This window comes from Vombatus ursinus, unplaced genomic scaffold (genome assembly GCF_900497805.2).
Source record: "Vombatus ursinus unplaced genomic scaffold, bare-nosed wombat genome assembly UNPS02014181.1, whole genome shotgun sequence".
NCBI lineage: Eukaryota > Metazoa > Chordata > Mammalia > Diprotodontia > Vombatidae > Vombatus > Vombatus ursinus.
Genome location: NW_020953959.1, coordinates 978,840 through 1,000,667, shown reverse-complemented (window position 1 = coordinate 1,000,667; position 21,828 = coordinate 978,840). Strand labels below are relative to the sequence as shown.

Genomic DNA, 21,828 nt, shown 5'->3' with positions numbered 1-21,828 from the left:
ACACACACACACACACACACACACACACACACACACACACACACACAGAGGAACTGAGTCAGGCCACAGGGTAGACCAGAGGTAACCATGGCAATGACTGTACGTGCCAGCTGAGGATTAAATGTAGAAGAAAAATTAGACACCCCCCCCCACCTCAAACTGTGAGCAACCCAATGGGCTAGGGTCACATATGTAGCCTCTGAAGCCTCCCTGCCTGTCTCTCAGGGCACAATGCCAGTCGCTTTAGCCCTGTGACTGATTGCATCAATGTAGGATTGGCTATGTGCCTTTCTTCCTAAAGAAAGAACCTTCTTGCTCAGCTTAATGCCTTAGGAATGTAAATGTGACAGAGAACGGAAACTAGGGTGAGGCAACTGGGACTTTGTCTCATGGTGCTGATATCGGGGATGTGCTTTCTCCCTTCAGGAGACCTCCCACTTCCCAGCTCTGTGCCTCATAGTCCTCCAGCTCCATGCCACATAGCACCCTTTGGAAGGCTTCTACCCCTCTCCTAGAGGTCCCATGCTTTCTGCCAGCTGCCTCCATTCCTGCCAAGGATTAAGAATTAGGGATTTGTGGCTGGATATGCCTGAATCTTTGGGATATTGACTGCCCCCCTGCCCTGGTGCACTACAAAGAAAACCTACTAACTCCCATTGCTTTTCAACTAATATCTTTTAAAATCAATTGTTATTGATGTTTTTTGTTTTCATATCACCTGAAATTTCCCCTGTATCCCTCCATCCCATATAATAGAGATTTTCAATCCGTATTTTTTAATAGTACCAGAACAGCCCATGCAGCTTCTGGGGAAATCGTCCAGACGTAGCACCCTGACTTGTTTGCAAAGCTTGATACTCCTCTCCTCCACCTCTTCCACCCATGTCACCCATCCACGACTCAGCAATAACCACAATTTCTCACTCTGAATAACAGAGTGAAGCTAGACACATAGTAGGAGATTTTTGAATACCTGTTGCATTAAACTGAGTTTGGAGGGAAAATGAAGAGAGGAAAAGACTTCAAAGAGAAATTCCTAACCTTCATCTGGCTGAAATTATTCTTACATTATGTTTGATGATGTTCTTCACTGGGGTTTGGGCCCATTTCCTTGACTGTGAAAGTAGATGATGCCCTCCTGTGGATTGGATCTCTCTGTCTCTATGTCTCCCATCACCTCCTATGCCCTTCATTTCCAATCCTTTGGGTGTCCTGAGGAAGACAAGTCAAAGCCTGCAGGGGAGTAGGGAGGGAACCCAATGTCTGCCATTTTTATGGCCATCCTTTGGCTGTTGAGTTGGCTTCCCTTCTGCTCATTGGATTCAGTTGAGTTGGTCTTTGCTTTCAAAGGGCCAGAGTCTTCCCTTATTCCCATTTTAAGCTATTCTCATGGGTCTGCCTGTGAAATGTAAAGCATTGGGCATGAGAAAGGCCCACCAAGGTTTTAGCCCACTTTTTTCTTAGCTCTGGTTTCAAGCAGCGACTAGGTGCCCTCATCTTGTTTTCAAGGGTCAAGAATCACGGGATCTCAGAATTGGAAGGGATCCATTTCTGGAATGAGAAACCTCAGTCCACTTTCTCTGACGTGAGATCATGTGACCTTCTCTTGGAATCTCCAGTGAGGGGAAGCCCACCTGCTCCCAAGGCAGCTCCTTCCACTTTTATCCAAAAGGGTGATTTACTAGCGCACATTGTTAGGACGTTTTTCTTGACATGAATCTAAAGTGGCCTCTTTGCCACTACCCTTTATGGCTCTTAATTCAGCTCTCTGAGACCAAGGAAGACAAAGGCATGGCAGTCATTCAGATGCATGCCAGGTCCCCACTGAGTCTTGTCTCCTCCCAACTAGAAATCCTTGTTTCCTTCGATCAAATCTCATATGGCAGCACAGAGACCCTTGAGGCCCATCCCTATTCTGATTTCCCTCCTCTGGATGTTCTCCTGTTTATTATTGTCTTTTCAAAACCAGATTGCCCGGAACTAAACACAATCCACGTGGGGTCTGACCAGAACAGAACACTGTAGGACTCTGTCCTTCTTAATCATAGGAGCTATGCCTCAAAACAGCCTAAGATTACATTAGCCTTTTTTCGGGCTGCCACATCACCCTGGTGACTCATATTGAGCTTGTGGTCTACCAGAACCCCTAGATCTCTCTCAAATAAGCTGCTGTGAAACCATGCTTCCCCCAACTTGAACCTATGGAATTGTTTTTTTGAACCTATGCAGAAGACCTGAAATTGATGAATACAGTCTTTTTAGATTTGGCTCAATGCTCTAGCTTGTCAAGCTTTTTGAATCCTTGCTCCACTGTCTAGTACATTAGCTGTCCTTCCTAACTTAGTGTCATCTGCACACCTGATAACATGTCATCTAATCCTTCCTCCAAGGCATTGAGAAAAAATGTCAAATAACACAGAGCTTCTTGTCACTTGGAAGGAAGCTGTTCCTTCATTGTGATGGGTTTTAGGACTGGGTACCTTTCCCCACATCTGCCCCTAAGACTTTAGCCTCCCTTCGCCTAACCCCAGTCTTCCCAGGTACGCCTTGGTTTCTCCTCTTTAGCATCAGCTCTGCTGTCTCCACCTGGGGAAGGTAAGCAAGCTGACTCCTTTTCCTCCAGTGCTCCATAATTCCACATATGGAAAGAACCAAGTTTCAGTGGTCACCAATGAGAAGCTCGGGTCTGTTTACACTTCTTGCGCTCTGCTCACATTGCCTTGCCCATACTCCTCTACTAAATGATTAATGAATTTAATTGATCTAGCTCTTCTGTAAGACTGTAATCTTGAGATTGGAGATAATGTCTACCCTTCCTCTTGTTCCAGTGCTCTGCACCCAACACATGGTCAATAAATGATGTTTACTAAATCAAAATATAATAATAAAACTTTTATTGTCGCCTTCAAATTACAAGTTAAACTATTTTGCTTCTTTCTTGAAACATTCCATCTCCCACTTCGTCAACTTTTTCTGTCTCTGACAATGACTCTCTCACACTAGAAATTTTCCCAATAAATTTATTTGAAATCATTCTAGAAATGCTAGTAATAGCAATAAGACAAGAGAAAGAAATTAAAGGCATAAACATTACCTTATCCCGTGGACCCTTTGTGATTTCATTCGAAGTACAGTTATTTACTGAGATCCATTCCATGAGCTGTGTGTGAAAACTCATCTTCTCTGATACTCACACTTCATAGTAAAGTTCACACTTCTTGTACATCTCTATCTTGTGGCATTTACTTTTATTACTTCATTTAAATAGGTCTACTAGGCACTTTCTTCTTCCTTCCTTTCCTTTTTTCCTTCCTTCCTTCTTCCTTTCCTTCCTTCCTTCCTTCTTCCTTTCCTTCCTCCCTTCCTTTCCTTCTTTTCTTCCTTCCTTCTTTCCTTTCCTTCTTTCCCTCCTTTTTCCTTGCCTTCCTTCCTTTCTTTTCTTCCTTTCTTTTTCTTCTTTTTTTCTCTCCCTCTTCTGTTTTCTTTCTATTTATTTATTTGTTGTTTGTTTATCTGTTTCTTCTTCTGTACATTGACTACAGTTAGGATAAACTACTATCCAGTCAACTAATAGTGTCTCAGTTATGTCCCTTTGTTCCAAACAACTATACTTCTAGTAGTTGTGCCCAACAAACAGGGAGAGTAACATATTTTTCCACTTAATTGTGCCTTTAAAAATAGAAAATGTGATTCTGCATTTAGCCAAACAAATACATTAAAGAATGAAACCAATGGTTCTAAGAAAAATTTATTAAAATTAGCATCTACTTAGCATTAGGTTTCTCTTCCTCACTTTTCCTTTAGCTATTAACAGTCATTCTTATTTCAACCCCAGGCTCAAGGACACTGCTTTTTTTTTTTTAACCTCATGGAAAATTTCATTTGCAGTTTTATTGATGCCTTTTGTTTTGGCAGACATTGCCAGATATAGGCCTTCCCTCCCTACTCACTCTCTTCTCTATCCCCAAAGTCTTCCCTTGTAACAGAGGAAAACAAGTAAAACCAACCACAGTCATGGCACCTGAAGGATGCCCCGTTCCAGAACTAGTCTCCTAGCTCTCCAACCGAAGGAAGGAGGATCACTTTTCTCGTCTCTTCTCCAGGGCCATGATTTCGTCATTACAATGACTAATTGCCCAGCCTTCAACTTCATTTGAATATTCTTTTGATTTATATTATTATAATTATTCACAGTAAATCCTTCTATTTTGAATCAAAAAAAATTTCTTCAGCATATATTCATGTGTCTAATACTTTAAAGTTTCAGACCAGTTTGTGCTCAAAATCCCCTGTCTTCTTTCTTAGAAGAGACTTAACTACCAGCTCACAACCAATCAAAGGACAGGTCTTTTTCTATCCTTTCCAGGGTCAGCTGGGTGGACTAGTGGATGGAGACCAGCCCTGGAGTCAGGAAAACCTGAGTTCAAAACTGACCTGAGCTGCTTACTAGCTGTGTGACCCAGGGCAAGTCACTTAACCTCTGTTTGCCTCAGTTTTCTCATCTGCAAAATATGGATAATAACAGTACTTACCTCTCAGGGTTGTTGTGAGAATCAAATGAGATAATAATCACAAAACACTTAGCACAGTGCTTGGCACATAGTAACTGCTGCAGAAATGTTAGCCATTACTTAACCTCTGTCTGCCTCAATTTCCTCATTTGCAAAAAGAGGATGATAATAATAACACCTACCTCCCAGGATTGTTGTAAAGATCCAATGAGATAATATTTGTGAAGTGCTTAGCACAATGCTTGGGACATAGTAATTGCTATAGAAATGTTAGCTATTATGATTAACCTTGATTCACTCCCTGTCCCGTCTCCCAACCCCCACCTCCAGCATAGGGAGGGAACTTCAAAGAAGGAAGAGGGAAAACAATGCCTTCACTCCAGTTCCCCACCTCATCCACATGAAAAAAATTTAAACAGCCATATGCGCACCATTAGCATGAGCCCCCATGATTGTCTTTTCTCCAATAATAGAATTGCTCAAGCCCATATTAATAATGTGTTCCAAGCTTCTGTTTCCCTTATGCCCAACTCATAGAGTACCATGTGGAAGTGAAATGAACATTTTATTCCAATGTGAAATGAAATGAACATGTGGAAGTGAAATGAACATTCTATTGCACTGTTACCATAGCAATCTGTGCTTTAACCATAGGGTTTACGTACAAACTGCTTTTGGTTACAAACTACCTTCCAAAATAGCTTGAAGTTACAAAAATTATAGTTTATACCCAATGTAACTTTCAGTAGCTTATTTAAACAGATTTAAGCAGGATTTTAAAGAGCTAGAAAGTCGTTTCATCCTATCCCTTTATCAGTTCACAGTTTGGCTGTTTGCAACATGTTTCCTATGTCAATCTTCTCACAGTGATTCAATATGCAAAGTTTCTTTTCTCAGACCCATTTTGCAGAAGGCTAAATGAATACATAAAACCTACTTTGGGAGTAGAATCAGGACCAAGAACTCACAGCTGAGTTTTTAGCTCAGTTTTTAGTTTTCTGAATTCTTGCTGTCTCTCCTCATGGTCTTCATTCAACTCATGGAGACCACATCTGGCCCTGTGGCGGAGAGTGCCCTCTGGTGGCTCTAGAAGACCAATTAAGTGGAGGATGGACCACAATTAGCTGACCTCAAAGAAAGGTAGACGTGGATGAGGTGTGAGGTAAAGCTGACCAGTTATTATTTCAGGCAGTTGAATGATGACCTGATAACAAGGATAGAATGGGGGTTGGGGGAGATGTTGACATCCTGAGGCCACATAGAAGAGTAGAAAAAAAAATGCTGGGTTTGGATTCAAATCCCAGTTCTCTTACTTAATCCCTGTGTGATAATGGGTGCATTACTTAATATCTACCCAGGGGTTTCCTCCTCATCAGATGGGGTTGTTCTAGATGGCCCCTGAAGGTCTTTCCAGCTATAGTTTTAGCAACTTTTTTATTCTAGGGCAAATTCCTCAGAGTAAGTCCATTTTCAGTTCAGTTCAGTCACGGCAAATGGCATGCTTTGGAAGGAAGGGAGGAATAAAGGGAAGGAAAGGAAGAATTTAATTAAGTACTGTTACCAGTCAGTGTGCTAAGGGCTGAGGATACAAATACAAGAGAAAAAAGATAGTCTCTGGTTTCAAGGAGCTTACCTCCTATTGGGGAAAATGTGCATAGAAATAGGTATATTTAAGAGTAGATGAAAGGTAATCTCGGAGGTGAAAGCACTAAGCAGCTGGGGAACCTGGGAAGGCTTCCTGAAGAAAGTAACATTTGAATTAAATCTTTTTTTTTTATTAAATCTTTTTATATTTTTTTTTTGGTTTATTTTTTGCTAGGCAATGGGGTTAAGTGCTCTCTGAATCTTGTTGCCTCTGTCTATGGTGGACATTCATGGAGCCCCTAAGTGCCCATTTGGCAGAGAAAGCCCCCTGGGAATGATTGACCTACTTCCACATCATGACTCTGGGAAGATTATTTTAAGGGGAGGGATGGACCTTCTTCCACTTAATTTTAATGCTTTATATAGCGCTTTAGGGTTTGCAAAGCCCCGTGTTATCTCATTTATTCCTTACAACCCTGTGTGGTAGACGCTGCTATTATTCCCCGTTTACAGGTTAAAAACAGACTCTGAGAGGTGAATTTATCTTGTCCAAAGTCACACAGCTGGTAAGCGTGAGCCTGGGTCAAGTCTGAGTCCCAGAGGGTTTTCAGGAACTCTCCCAGGGTCTTACGTTGGCAGTGTCATCATCAGGCTTTCTGACTCAAGGCCAGGACTCCATCCCCTATGTCCTGAGGCCCTCCCTCATAACACTACAGTTCAGTGAGTGTTACTCAAGTCCGGCTGCCTGGGGGAAGAAGAACGGAGTTGAGTAAACAATAATCTTTGAGTTAAGTTGTAAACAAGCACAGACTCTCGATAATAGCAGAGCCAATCCCTTCAACAGATTCCTCCAGTGTCTTCTTTCGCTCCCTTGAGTAACAGGGAAATCTCTCGGCTGATAGAACCAGATGGAAGTTTTGAACTCAAGAGGTTGTACAAAGCAACAATACACATGGGCATAGCAAAGGTTGAGGGAGATACTTAGGGGAGCTGGGGACATCCTTCCTCTGAGATCAAGGTCCGAGAAGACAGACAGCAGGCTGTCCTACAAGATAAGTCACTAGGCTAGCCCAGGGCGGCAATTCTCTAGGTTCTGGAATATCTGATTAAATGTGAAAGTTGAAGGCTATCATGGCCATTGGAAGAGCGGTCCATTGTCTGGGAGGACACTGAGTGATAAAAACCAAACTCCCAAAGAAGATTAGATTTCGGGGCCTGGGAGTCAGAGCCCCACCCTTTGCAATTCCAGGGGAAAGAAAGTCACTAATCTCCTAAACACTCAGCCAGGGTAGGAGCAGAGCTCAAAGAACAAAGTTACCTGATATTGGGTCCATCATGCCCACATTTCAACACTGAGTTGCCTTTTTCCTTGAGACCAAATGATTGTTTTCTGAACTGGACCATCTGCTAGACTTGGAGTCTAGAGACCTGGGTTGGAGTCTCGGTTCCTACACCTCCTAGCAGGATGACCTTAGGCAAGTCACAAAACTTCTGATGCTCAGTTTCCTTAGCTGGTAAAACAGAGAGAATAACATTTGAGCTACAGACTTCCTGGGGTTTTTCAGGCAGCTGCTTTGTAAATCTTACAGAGCTCTACAAATAGGAATTGTTATGATCATCTTTATCCTTTTTCGGTTACATGTAACTGGCCCAGACACTTCCTAATGCCAGTTCAGCAACATCGCACAACCAGAAATGACCTGAGCTGACCGAGTTTCCTTTAGGAAATCTGAAATGGTAGAATCTGATGTTCCCTTCTGTTCTTTCCAGGACTCATTGCTATCCTCAATGAGATCTTGTTTTCCCCTCTGTTCCATACCCTGACATCACCCTCAGTAACTACAACTTCCACACTGGTGACTTTGGCGTCAGTCCCTTGTCCCCATTGTCTGCACTGACCTCCCTCCCTACTTAATTCAGCTTAATAAGCATTTATTAAGGACTCTTCTCATCTCTCATTTCCAAGTTGTTGCCAAGATCTGTCTACATCCCCCAAATACTCTCCTTTCTCTCCTCTGTCACTGCCACCTCCCTGGTAAGGTCCCTTATCGCCTCACTCTTGGACTATTGTAATAGCCTACTGGGGGGGGAGGGGCTGCTTGCCTCAAGTCTCTGTCCACTCCAATCCATCCTCTATTCAGCCACTAAAACCATTTTCCAAGAGCTCAGGTCCCATCATATCACCCCTTTATTCAGTAAACTCCAGTGGCTCCCAATTGCCTCTAGGAGCAAATACAGAATCCTCTGCCATTCTAAGTCCTTCATAACCCAGCCCCCTCCTACCTTTCTAGTCTTCTTACACCTTACTCCCCCAAGCATCCTCTTGGACCCAGTGACACTGGCCTCTAGGCTGTTTTGCCAACAAGACTGTCCATCTCTTCGCTGTGGGCGTGTTCACTGGCTGTTCCTCATGCCTGGAGTGCTCTTCCTTCTCTACTCTGACTACTAACCACCCTGGCTTCCTTTAAGTGCCAATTAAAATCCCATCTTCTAAAAATAAAATAAAATCCCATCTTCTACAGGAAGCCTTCCCTAACCCCTCTTAATTCCAGAGTTTTCCTTTATTTAATTCTTTCCTATTTGTCTTGTATATAGCTTGCATTGTGTGTGTATGTGTGTGTATATATATATATATATATGTATATATATTTTTAATTATTATTTGTTTGCTTGTTGTCTTCCTCATTAGATTACAAACTCACTGTGGGCAAGGACTCTTTTGCCTCTTGTTGTATCTCCAATGCTTAGCACAGTACCTGCACATATTAGGTACTTAAGAAATGTTTATTAATTGATCAAAAGATTGCTAGGCATTTGGTAAAGTGCTAAAGATACAAAGCCAAAAATGAAATGATCCCTGACCTGGAAGACTTATGTTTTCTGGTGGGTGGGGGTGGGGAAAGAATAAAATCACAAATAAGTAAAGACATAATATATGTAAAGCAAAGGGGGGGGTTGGGATTGGGAAGAGAGATAACAAATCTAGCTATCAAGAAAAGCCTCACCAACACAGCCATTCCCCAGGGCTTACCCCCGGCCACTGTTCTTCTTTCAAAATCTCACAATCTAATTCCTCTCTGTCCTTTCCATTGATTTCCCCATGTCTGGACCAGTCAGTCAAACAACAAGCATTTTTGCAGCATTGACTGTCCCAGGAACTGTGCTAAAGCAAGAATGACAGAGGCTTGAACTCTCCTAAAGTCTCCTGCTTAAGCCATTCTGTTCTCCTTGAAGCTGGTTGAATTTCCTAACCAGGCAGAACTTCTAGGCCTCACACTACAACATTGCCCCCCAGGGGTGCCTTGGGATCTTTGGGCCTCTTGAACTTCACCCATTGTGCCTGTTTGAAGCCATAGTCTCACCAGTGTGGCAGTATGAAGACCCCCAAGGGTAGACATTACCAAGAGGCAAATTTAGAGTTGGCAGTAGGAGAAAATGCCCACCAATGAGAGGGGCTGGTTAGGGGCAGGGGATAGTGAGCTTCTTCTCACTGAAGGTCTTGAGGCAGAGGTTAAATATCCTTTGTTGGGGATGTTACCGAGGAGATTCTTGCTCAGGTGTGTTACAGCTCTTGAGGCTCCTTTTAAAGCTGAGCTGCTGTGTCTCTGTCAGGAATGTTGGGTCTAAACTCTGACAGTGTCTAAAAATCACCAAGAACCAAATATTCTCATCATCGTCTCTTTCTTAAAAGCCTCCAGTTAATCCCCATCCATCCACACTCTTTAGCTTGACATTCAAGGTCCTTCACCATCTGGCCCCAACCTTTCCAATGCTATCACTCACTAAGCTTAAATTCCCTCTTTCTGCAGAAAGCTAGGGTGATACAGTGGAATGAGGATCCTGTGCCTGGCACACAGGTGGCACTTTATAAATGCTTATTGACCATCTGGTCCATTGAATTTGGAGGCAGAGGACTTAGATTCAAATCCTAACTCCAGAACTGTGACCTTGGGCAAATCACTCTCTGGACATCCCTAGCCTAAACTGTAAAACACAAAGTTAGACTACATAGCTTCCAAGGTCCCTTCCAGCTCAAATTCTATAACCCTTTGATCATGGACCTCCCAACTTTGAAGACCTCATTAGTCCATTTCTCTTCCTTACTGCCTATCCACACAATGACTGTATTTTAAGTTACCCGTTTTAATTTGTCTCAAATCCATCCCTTCTTTCAAATACCCACTTTATATATACATATATATAGCTTTTTTTGGTAAGGCAGTTGGGGTTCAGTGATTTGCCCAGGGTCACACAGCTAGTGTCAAGTGTTTGAGTTCAGATTTGAACTCAAGTCCTCCTGACTCTAAGACCAGAGCTCTGTCCACTGCGCCACCTAGCTGCCCCCAAATACCCACTTTAAAACTGGAGTAAGACATGTTCTCTGATTTCAGAGAAGGAATGAGGTCCCCTACCTACACCACATTCCCTAGGTTTGTCACTGGCGCCTAAAATGCCTTCAATAGGGAATAGAGTTGTTCACAGGACCACTTGAGATAGCTAAAAAGGCAGATATACCCATGGAGAAAGAAACACATGGAATGAAATGCAAATTCAGATGTAAATGATTGCTGTCCAGTCCTTTCCTGAGAACAGATTTGAGGAGGAATGAAGGGGGTGGAACACAGAGACACAGCATCATAGAAGAAGGGAAAGAGTCAGTACCAGGAGGGGAAGAGGGTGGAGAAAAAGGAAAGTGAAAAAAGGGAAGCATAGTAAGTATGTAGTAAAGTCTTGTTGAATAGAAACTTCCCCTGATTAAACCTTGCAGAGCCAAGTAATCCCAGCTACTGGGGAGGCTGTGGATGGGGGATCTCTTGAGCTCAGGAGTTCTGAGCTGCAGTAGACTCAAGCTGATCAGGTGTCTGCACTATGTCTGGCACCAGCATGGTATGGGAGGGATGGGGGCTGCAAAGCTGCCTAAGGAAGGGCAAGCTGGCTCAGATCAGAAAAGGAGCAGGTCAGAGGTTCTGGGACAATCAGTGGTGGGTTCTGCTGGTGAGTGGCCACTGCCTTTCCAGCCTGGGAGAGATAGGGAGAGCCCAGTCTCAAAATAATAACAACATATCGAGTCCCTGCTCTACCCTCTGCTACCCACATGGTTCGGGTCTTCATTTCCTTATGCCTAGACTGCTACAACAGCCTTCTGTCTTCTCTTCCTCCAAGATCTAGCAGTTCCAATTCATCTTGCTTACTGATATCAGCCTAAAGCCCTATTTTGATCATATCACTCCCCTGCTCCAAAGTTTTCAATGGCTCTCCATTACCCATAGGCTAAAGTTCAAGCTCCTTAGCCTGATTTTCAGGGCCCTTCATGATCAGGCCCCAAACTTCCAATGTTTTTACCTGCTTCTCCCCTAAACAAATTCTTTCCCAGTCATCTGGAATACAGGTTATCTTTTTCCACTTCTGTTCATACCACCACCACCCTTTCCCAAAGTGCCTTTCTCTATTCAAATCCTAGTAAACTTCTATCCCATCCTCTCCAAGAAACCTTTCTAGCCAGTCTAGACCATGATAACCTTTCTTCCTTTATACCTTTATTGCACTAATTAGTTATAGATTCGTAGCATCAGAAGGAACCTTAGAGATGCTCTTCATTTTGCAAATAAGGAAACTGAGACTCCATTTTAAATGATATGCCCAAGGTCACCATCAATAGTAAGCAAGAGACCTGAGATTCAAATTCCAATGTTCTTCCCACTGTCTTGTTATTTCACATTTCATGTCTATATGAAGCCTGCATCTCCTCCTAGACTATAAGCTTCGTAAGGGAAGGGTCTTTTTTAGTTCCCACAGTGCCGTGTGCTCATAAGCACTCAAATGTTTGTCAAGAGGTCAGTGTGGCTCCTTCCTGCCCCATTTTGTGAGAACAGTGCCAATGACTGTTTCTTTTCCCCTCTGTCAGGTTGCTCGTCTCTTTGATTTTGTCTCATATTTGGACCCCAGAGAAGGGAAGGTAACCTTACGAAGAAGTGTGACTAACCCCAGACTGACAGCCTAGTCAGTGGCCTCTGTCCTTGAACACATGGTTTCGATCGGGACAAGGCATCTCTCTTGTCCTGACGCCCATGTGAGTGTGTGTGTGTGTTAATAGAATTTTGGGAACAGAAAGTTGAAATCCTTTCTGCTCCTCTCTCCAAAGCCATCCACCTATTGATTTGGTACCATCTAATGCCTGATTAACTCTTGAGGGTTTGATGCCTGATGAATGAACTAAGTTTGGCCCTTGGCTCTGTCCTGGTAAAAACTCTCAGTGTTTTTCCTTTTGTCTTAGGAAACCAAGTTTCTTTTATAAACCTTGGTCTCTCTCCAGCATGGATTTGGAGCATGCTGGATAACAACATAGAGCATGTACTAGAGTCAGGTGAATGATCAACGAATTCGGGAAGGAAATACTAACCCCTTTTTTAGAATCTGCCTTGGGAAAGGGGGCGACGCTGGGTGTTTGGCGTTCAGTGGCTTGTCTTGCTAAGATCTTTTACCATTATTTTCATTGATGAGTTACATCAGTCACCATTCCTGGTTTTGAGTGGCAGCCACAGATTAAATTCAGAGAGAATCCTCGGATCATAGATTTAGACCTGGAAGGAACCTTAGGAACCTCTGACTCTATATCCCTCCTTTAACAGGTGAGGAAGTTGAAACTGAGAGAGCTAGGAAGTGTCGGAGGCAGAATTTGAACCCGGGTGTTCCTAAGTCCAGTGTTGTATCTGTTATACTGTCCTGCCTCTCCATTCCTAGAAGTCGTAGAATTTAGTGCTGATAAGGGACTGTTGGGCCACTAGGTGGCGCCATAGTGCATAGAGCGCTAGGCCTGGAGTCAGGAAGACTCCTCTTCCTGAGTTCAAATCTGGCCTCAGACACTTACTAGCTGTGTGACCCTGGGCAAGTCACTTCACCCTGTTAGCCTGTTTCCTCATCTGTAAAATGAGTTGGAGAAGGAAGTTGCAAACCATTGCAGTATCTTTGCCAAGAAAACCTAAAATGAAGTCAAGAAGAGTTGGACATGACTGGAAATGACTGAACAACAACAAAGGACTGTTAGGGTTCATTGACCAGGGGTGGAGGGTAGTAAAAAGAGCATTGGGCTTGGAGTCAGAACTGGGATTAAAATGCTGGCTCTACCACTTCCTAGCCATGTGACCTTGGGTAAGTCACTCATTTGAGCCTTGAAACAATCTTATGAGCGAGGTCTTCTAGGTATTATTATCCCCATTTTACAAGTGAGGAAACTGAGGCACAAAAAATAACGTGATTAGAATGAATGGCATTTATTAAGCACTTACAGTATGCCAAGCACTGTGCTAAGTTCTAGGGATGGAAATACAAAGGTGAATGCAATCCGTGCCTTCAAGAAGCTTACATTCTACCAGACCATCTAGGAAGGGTCTTGATTAGCTCAATAGCATGCGAAAGGAAGCAGCCAGAATGATGAAGACACTTGAGTCCACATCATAGGAGGGTCTATTGGAGGAAAGGGGGATGTTGAGCAGATTGATAAATATGCAAGAGAGATCAGAGAGCTCCTCTAATCTGCTGTGGACTAGAAAGACAGGCGAATAAGCTCATTAAAAATGTGTGTAAAGCAAAAGTAAATGGGCCTTGAATGAGAGCTTCTGAGAGAACTTTACTGCTTGGAACCCTTTTTCTCCTTTGTTCTTGGTTGATATCTGAATAATTGAGATTGAGGGATAAATGGCCTCCAGATAAATATGTGCCTTAAAATGTCAGGGGCAGCTAGGTGGTACAGTGGATATGCCATAGGGCCAAATGATAAACATAATATATAATAAAGTGTTAATTGTACTACAGGCAATAGGATTTCAGAGAGGATCAATGTGTACTGTAATTGTCTGTCTTGCTGGAGAGAGTGAGCCATGATTTAGAGCCCAATGGATGGATAGGAACTGAAGAAGAGAGAAGATGGGAATCCCAGTTAAAAGAACAATGCATGATGGCAGAAATGAGCTTGGTGACTGGGTGTGACCAAAAAGAGGATGGCCCAACTCGGGCAGATGGTTCATGTTTGGAAATGATGGGTAACAAGATTGATTAGATAGGAACTGAGTACAGCAGTCCAGACTCCACTGCAGAGGTAATAGCGAGCCACAGTAGACTTTGGAGCAGGGGAGTGATATGCTGAAAGTGATATTTTAGGAACATCAGTCTGATGAGTGCATTTAGCATGGACTTGAGCATTGTGGGGAAGGCGAGAGGTGACTGCCAGGAGATTATTGCAGTAACCCAAGTAGGAGGTAATGAGGGTTTCAACTGTGATGGTAACAGTGGAAAATGAAAAGGAAGGGGCAAACATGGAGAACATAACAAGCTAATTCAATTAAATAAACAAACAAATAAATATGTGAAAAATCACAGGCACCTGAGAGGTTAACAACCTGAAGGTCCAAAGAAGTCCAGCAGATCCTAATCCTGGAGAGTAGACTAAAGGTTAGCAAAATTTAGAAAGTCTTAAAAGAAGAAAGCCAGAGACAGGACTCCCCTGGATCTCTCCCCAGGAGAACTCGACGCTCCTGGCATCTTGCAAAGGTCAGCAAAGCCCGAAGCCCAAGACAGGATCCCTGGACAGTCTCAGGTTGCCCTGTTGCTCAGAGCTGCCAGAGGAAGAGATGGAGGCTTATGCTAACATCCGGGAAGAACAGCTGATTCTTAATATCAGAAAAAGTCTGCCTTGTCAGAGCAGAGATCAGAGGATGGTTACCTCCTGCGTGTCCTTCCCTGCCTCTTGGGGAAGAAACTGGCACCAAAGGCATATTTTTTTTCTTTTTGTTTTTTTTTTCATTTTCATTTTATTAATTTATTTTGATTTATCAACAATCATTTCCATATGCTTTTGAGTTTAAAGTTTTTCTCCCCCTTCCTCCTCACCACCCTCCCCAAGACAGCACACAATCTGATATAGGCTATATATATATATATATATATATATATATATATATATACACACACATACATTCTTATTAAACATATTTTCAGATTAGTGATGTTGTCAGTAAAAATTAAAACTAATAGGAGGAACCACCAGAAAGAGGAAACAAAACTCAACAGAAGAGAAAAAAAAATAACAAATAATATGCTTCAATCTGCATTCAAATTCCATAGTTCTTTCTTTGGATGTGGATAGCATTTTCCATCATGAGGCCTTTGGAGATGTCTTAGATTCTGGCATTGCTGGAAAGGATTAAGTTTATTAGTCATCACACAACGTGGCTGTTATTGTGTACAATGTTCTCTTGGTTCTGCTCACTTCACTCAGCATCAGACCATACAAGTCTTTCCAGGTTTTTCTGAACTCAGCCTGTTCGTCATTTCTTATCGCACAATAGTATTCCATCACATTCATATACCACAACTTGCTCAGCCATTCCCCAATTGATGGTCATCCTCTCAATTTCCAATTCTTTGCCACCACAAAAAGAGCTGCTATGAATATTTTTGTACATGTGGGTCCTTTTCCCATTTGTATGATTTCTTTGGGATATAGCCCTAGAAGTGCTATTGCTGGGTCAAAAGGTATGCGGAGTTTTATAGCCCTTTGGGCATAGTTCCAAATTGCTCTCCAAAATGGTTGGATCATTTCACAACTCCACCAACAATGCATTAGTGTTCCAATTTTCCCACATCTTCTCCAACATTTATCATTTTCTTGTTTTGTCATGTTGGCCAATCTGATAGGTGTGACGTGGTGCCTCAGAGTTGTTTTATTTGCATTTCTCTAATCAATGGTGATTTAGAGAGTTTTTTCATATGATTATAGATGGCTTTAATTTCTTCATCTGAGAACTCAAAGGCATATTTTCTGAGAAGCTTAACTGTTGCTGCAGGCTCAGCGGTGGAGGTGAGAATTTTAGGGTTTGGGCAGAGACCTTGGAAGCCATCTGAAAACCCAGAGAATGACTCTGGTGTCTCATCTGAAAAATGGAGAGGGGTTGAATATTAGCTGGCCTCTAAGGCTACTTCTAACTCTATGATTCCATGATCTTAGGAGAATTCTAGATAACTAGTGCAAGAAATGGGAAGAACGAGAAATTGTTTCTGACCAGGGAACATAGGTTTCAGGGGGCACGTGGCACCTGGGAGATCTTTAAGGAAGAGAGTTTCCACAGGTAGAGATATGGAGATATCCACATTTGGAGCAACATGGATGCTATCCATTTCCAGGCATGCGAGAGAGCTCTTGTGAAGGTGTGGAGGTAGGAGAAGGGAATACAGAATTAGGGAGCCTCAGGAGGGTTCTAAGCAGGAAAGTTCCATTGCCAAACATACATCAATACTTAAGGTTCCCCTTGACCCGCTGATACATGGTTAGATATAGATATGTGTGTGCATATGTGTATATATGTATGTACACATATGTGTATAATTATACATATCATTATATGTATATAATATGCATATATAATGTATATGTGTATAATATATAATATGCAATTATATATAATTATGTATTATATTAATCTAGCTTCAGATATCTACTAGATGTGTGCCTTGGGCAAGCCATATATGCACTGCCTACCTCAGTTTTCTCAATTATAAAATGGGAATCATAAAGGCATTTATCATGGCTCTTGTGAGGGATATATGAAATAATATTTGTAATGCACTTAGCACAGTGTCTAGTATAATATCATAATATTTAATATTATGTGTGTGTGTGTGTGTGTGTGTGTGCCTTGATGGTGCCAATTGTCTTTTTTCCAGTGTTTAATTTCAGAATTAAACAGCATCATGTTTGGAATTACACTCTGACCCCTTCCAACTCAATTTTCAGTTACAACTCTGACAAGAGGTTTGAGAGATTGAGTGGTAATGAAATGAATGTATGAATGAATAAATAAATGAATGAAAAAGCTTCTCTTTCCTAAATACTAAGAACTGTGTTAAAAAATGGGAAAGCCAAGCCAGTGCCTGGCCTCAAGGGGCTTGTGTTTTCATGGGGAGGCAGGGTGGTGACCAGAGGGGCAGCTGATCCCAGGGCCCCCTGGGAAGTAGAGTGACATACCTAATAGAAGCATTAGGAGAAGAGCAGGTTTCCCAAAAGTTTGACTAGGAAATTAAAAAGGAAATTAAACAGTGGCCAGGGGGAGCATTAAGGTTGAGTGAAAGTTTTATTCTCAAGTTGAGGGAGACCTATAAAAAGGAAAATGGGTTAGGGACTAAGGTTTCATTGGTACAGGGGTCTCCAGGATGAGAAAAATCCCTCCACTGATGCAGGTTGGCACCTCGTCTGCTATGTATGGAGTGAGATAGTTGCCTGGGTCACTGAGAGGTTAATGAAGTTACCCAAGGTCACACTGTCCATATGGGTCAGAGGGAGGATTCAAACCTGGGTCTTCCTGACCAGAACTGGCTCTCTAGCCATTATGGTACATGTCTCCATAAAAAGGGAAATGTGGATACAAATGACCCAAAATCCTGGAAAGGGATGAAGAAGGAAGGAGGGATAAATGAGGGGCTCTGCTTATACGTGAGTGGTTGTTTCTTAAAGTTTAAATATTTATAAATGTTAGTTTAATTGATCTTGTCAATTAAACTGTTTAATTAACTGTTAAATTAATTTAATAAACTGTCAATTAACTGTTTAAAGTTAAGCTTGTGACAAATTACTCATATTAAAAAGAAAAAGATGGGAGAAGACATGGACGTGTTTGAAGGCAAAGAGAAGGGAGCCAACAGCGGGAGAGATTGAAGGGGCAAGGACAGGTGCGAGGGGCTGATGGTGGTAAGCAGGGGACTCCAGTGCCTTTGGGGGAAAGAAAAGATGGAGTTGAGGGGTGTTTGTTTTGAAGAAGATGAAGGATGTGTTCTCCTCTGAAATGGCAGTTAGAAAGGACAAGAGCAGAAGACCATGTGTTGAGGTAAAGGTCAGAGCAGAGGTCTTAGGGTCATAAACTTAAGACTGGGAAGAATCCAAGAGGCTTTCGAGACTATCCCCTTCAGTTTACAGATGAAGAAACTGAGGCTGAGAGAAATTACATGACTCATCCAGGGTCACATAGTAGTAAGTATCTGAGGTGGGATTTGAACTCAGATCCTCCTGAGCTAAGTGGCGCAGTAGATAGAACACTGGGCTTGGAGTCGGGAAGACCAGAGTTCATATTCAGCCTCAGACACTTACTAGCTGTGTGACCCTGGGTGAGTCATTTTATCCTGTTTACCTCAGTTTCCTCGTCTGCAAAAGGAGCTAGAGAAGGAAATGGCAAACCACTCTAGTATCTCTGCCAAAAAAAAAACCAAAACAAATTGGGGTCATGAAGAGTCAGGACTGAAACAAACAACTTCCTGACTCTGAGCTGTCTGCTGTGCCACCCAACTGCAGTTTCAAAGTTTATCAGCCTCAAATTTTAATAAAGTAAATAATGTAACAATAGCAACCACTCATATAGTGTTTCAAGGTTTGCAAAGCATGCTACATGTATCATCTCATTTGATTCTCACCCTATTTAATGGATGAGACAACTGAGGCTATGAGAGCTTAAGCTGCTTGGCCAGGCTTAGACATCTACTAAGGGAGGCAGGACTCCAACTCAGGTCTTCTTGTCTCCAAGTCCAGCACTGTCTTAGTGAGATGCTGTTGGTAGAGCACCTGGCATCATGCCTGGCACATCGCTTCCCCTTCTCTATCCATTGTGTCTCAAAGTAAAGGATGAAGTCCCCCACTGAATGAAAAGTGAGAAGGAGAGACCCGGAATGGCCCCTGGGACTGCGCAATGCAAAGAGATAGAGAAGGCTTCGTTGGCCAAGTTGGAGCTAGCCAGAATGAGCTGGGTCCTAGTCTACATCCTCGGGTGTTTTCGTCTAGCGCCACCCAGTGGGATCTTCTGATAGAAGCAGAGGCTGTAATAAACAGCTCAACCAGGGTTGGGGGCCAGCCCATAGGAGCTGAAGAAGGTCAGAGTCCAAAGGTTTCAGTGGTGGAGGACAAGACTGAAGTAGACACACTGAGATTTAGAACAGGAGGGAACCCTTTAGGAATTAGCCATCTGAGGGAGGTGGGATGGGTTAAGAGATCCAAGGGCTTGCTGAGGGCTAAGAGGTGGCACAGTGGATATAGTCTAGGAAATGAGAGATGACTGTTAGAAGAGAGCACAAAATTGGAAACCTCAGAAAGAGGTCATTGGATCCTATATTTAGAGCTGGAAGACACCTTAACTCCCCCCCCCCATCATTTTACAAGTGAGGACCCAGAGGCACAGAGAAGACATAGCTCATGAAGTAGAATTTGAACCCATATCTTCTCACCTCCAAGTCCAGTTTCCCATCCCTTATACCTGTGTGACTAATGTGGGAGCGGACATCAGTGAAGTCAAAGAAAACCAAAAGGATGTTGAATTATCTTTAACATGATTGTTAAAGTAACCAAGTTTATGTCAGGAAATGGAGTATGGTGGCAAATTTAGAAGTCAAGTCAAGTGCTGAAGTTGCCTAAGGAAAATGGAAATAGGTCTGGGGAAGGAGGGATGCTGCAGTAGCAGAGGGGTGATCGGAGACGATGGCAGCTAAAATGTAATATAAGCAAATGTCCAGAAATGGCTCTTCCATGCTGAGGAGCAGTCTGGTTTAGAGGACAGAAGACTGAACTTGGAGTCAGGAAGACCTGAGTTCAAATCCCACCCTAGACACTTACTGGCTAAATGGCACATACGTGTCAGTCTTAGGACTCCCTTCCTCAAACCCATGCCTCTGGGGAGATTGGGGAGGTGAAAGCCACACTGCAAGGTATAATAAAGTTGTTTTTATCCTGGTCACTTGACCAAGTGGCTGGGGTCCTGAGGGGGCAATAATCAACACGTTATGAGGCACAGGGAAGGACTGATAGTCCTTATCCTATCTCCTGCCTTATTTCAGCTGGGTGAGACTGGGATCCATTTTACTAAGCATGTTCTTTTATTGTGTTAAAGACAGCACCCTATTGATTTAATCTTGTTTCTCATAAACACTTATGGCTGACTCCCACCCCCACCCAACCTATGCCCAGTGTCCCAGCATCTCCTGGTCTGCAACATGGGACATGTGACAGTTCTGAGAGTAACCCAGGAGATGGCGACCTGAGGGGCAGAACTGGAGCAAGAGCGGTTTGGGAATCCCAAAGAGGTTACTTGTCCATGCTAGCCCAGGCCATCTCTGCCCCCTCTCAAGAAGATATGTCATGTGTCCTGAGACTTACACTTATATTGCCATTTATTTGACACTTAGTACTTATCTTTTTGCGGGTATTTTTTTTAAGGGGGAGAAGTATTGATTCCAGAAACTGTGGACTGGCTTGAGAGTGATACCCAGTAAAATTCCAGTACAGATTTTGAGATGGTTTGTAAACATTTAGACAAGAAAACAAGTAAGAGCCAGTATGGGTCCATAAGCCATCCCAAGTTATGCTGATATCCTTTTCTGGAAGGATTACTAGACAGGTAAATCAGGGAAATTCATTGGTCATAGTATATTTCAGCAGCGTATTTAATCAAATGTCTTATGATGTCCTTTGAATGAGTAGGAAAAATACAGTTGAGTGTATTTGTAACTGATCGTTCCAGAGTCTCCAAGGAATATCGATTAATGAATCAATGTCAGACTAGAGGGAGCTCTCTAGATGCTCTGTCCTAGACTATATCCTGTTAAACATTTTGAACAACTAGAAAATATTAGACGTATGCAACACTGAGAGAGTGAGTGAATGTAAGACAGCAGGGCATTCTGAGGGAGGACAAAGAGGGGCATGTGCTACTCAAATCCAAGCATCACCCTCACCTTGGCTACCACTCCCTTTCAGGCCTTGAAGGAGACAGGCCAGGACCCTAAGCCCAAGAACCTGGGAGTAGCAGGGGGCCCTCTCTACCCCACCCCACCCCCCAGACCACTGACTGTCCCAGAGCAGCCTCTATGGAGAGCCATCCATCTCTACCAACAGCCATTGATGGAGCAGGCCAGCCAGCCTGGTAGAAGTCCATGGCCTCCAACCAAATGACTTCACCAATCTATAGATTTATAACTAGATGGAGGAGACACAGAATAAATTAGAGTGGAAGGTTGAATGGATGGGGGAGTAAGTCCAATGTTGGGAGAGGGAAGTACAGAGTTAGGAGATTCATAAAGGTGCATGTAGTGGGGCACAGTGACTAAGTTATGATTAGAACACTCTAGAAACAAGTTAAACAGGGGTCTGCTGTTGTCCTGCCTAGAAACAGCATTCTTTGCCACAGCTGCCTGTTGCTTGTTCATTGGAGCAGTTCCTGGTCTACTCACAGGCCTTTGAAGCAGTGCGCTGCTTTCTAGAAATGTCCTGATTCCATATTTTCTGCTTTCTGAGTTTCTAGAGCACAAGGGCAATCATTTCATCCAGGAAGGCCTTCCTCCAGATCTATAAGCATGAGGTGGTTAACATTCTTGCCCAGGGTCACACAGCTAGTAAGTGTCAAGCATCTGAGCCCAGATTTGAACTCAGGTCCTCCTGACTGCAAGGCCACTGCACCACCTAGGTGCCACGTAAAGATAATTTTTAACATTCATCTGAAACTTTTTTTTCAAGTTCCAAATTTTCTTCCTCCCTCATTCTATGCCTATTTTATCCCTCCTTCCCTGGAGTCATCTTAGAACTCTGTATTTCAAAAAAAAAGGGGGGGGGGAGGAAGAAAGAAAGAAAGAAAGAAAGAAAGAAAGAAAGAAAGAAAGAAAGAAAGAAAGAAAGAAAGAAAGAAAGAAAGAAAGAAAGAAAGAAAGA

General features: G+C 42.8%; 1 protein-coding gene across 1 annotated transcript in view; it reads left to right on the top strand.

Annotated features, from left to right (window-relative positions):
- REEP1 (receptor accessory protein 1) overlaps positions 1–21,828 on the top strand; it is a 138,210-nt gene that overhangs the window by 86,079 nt on the left and 30,303 nt on the right. The gene's annotated exons all lie outside the window — the stretch shown is intronic.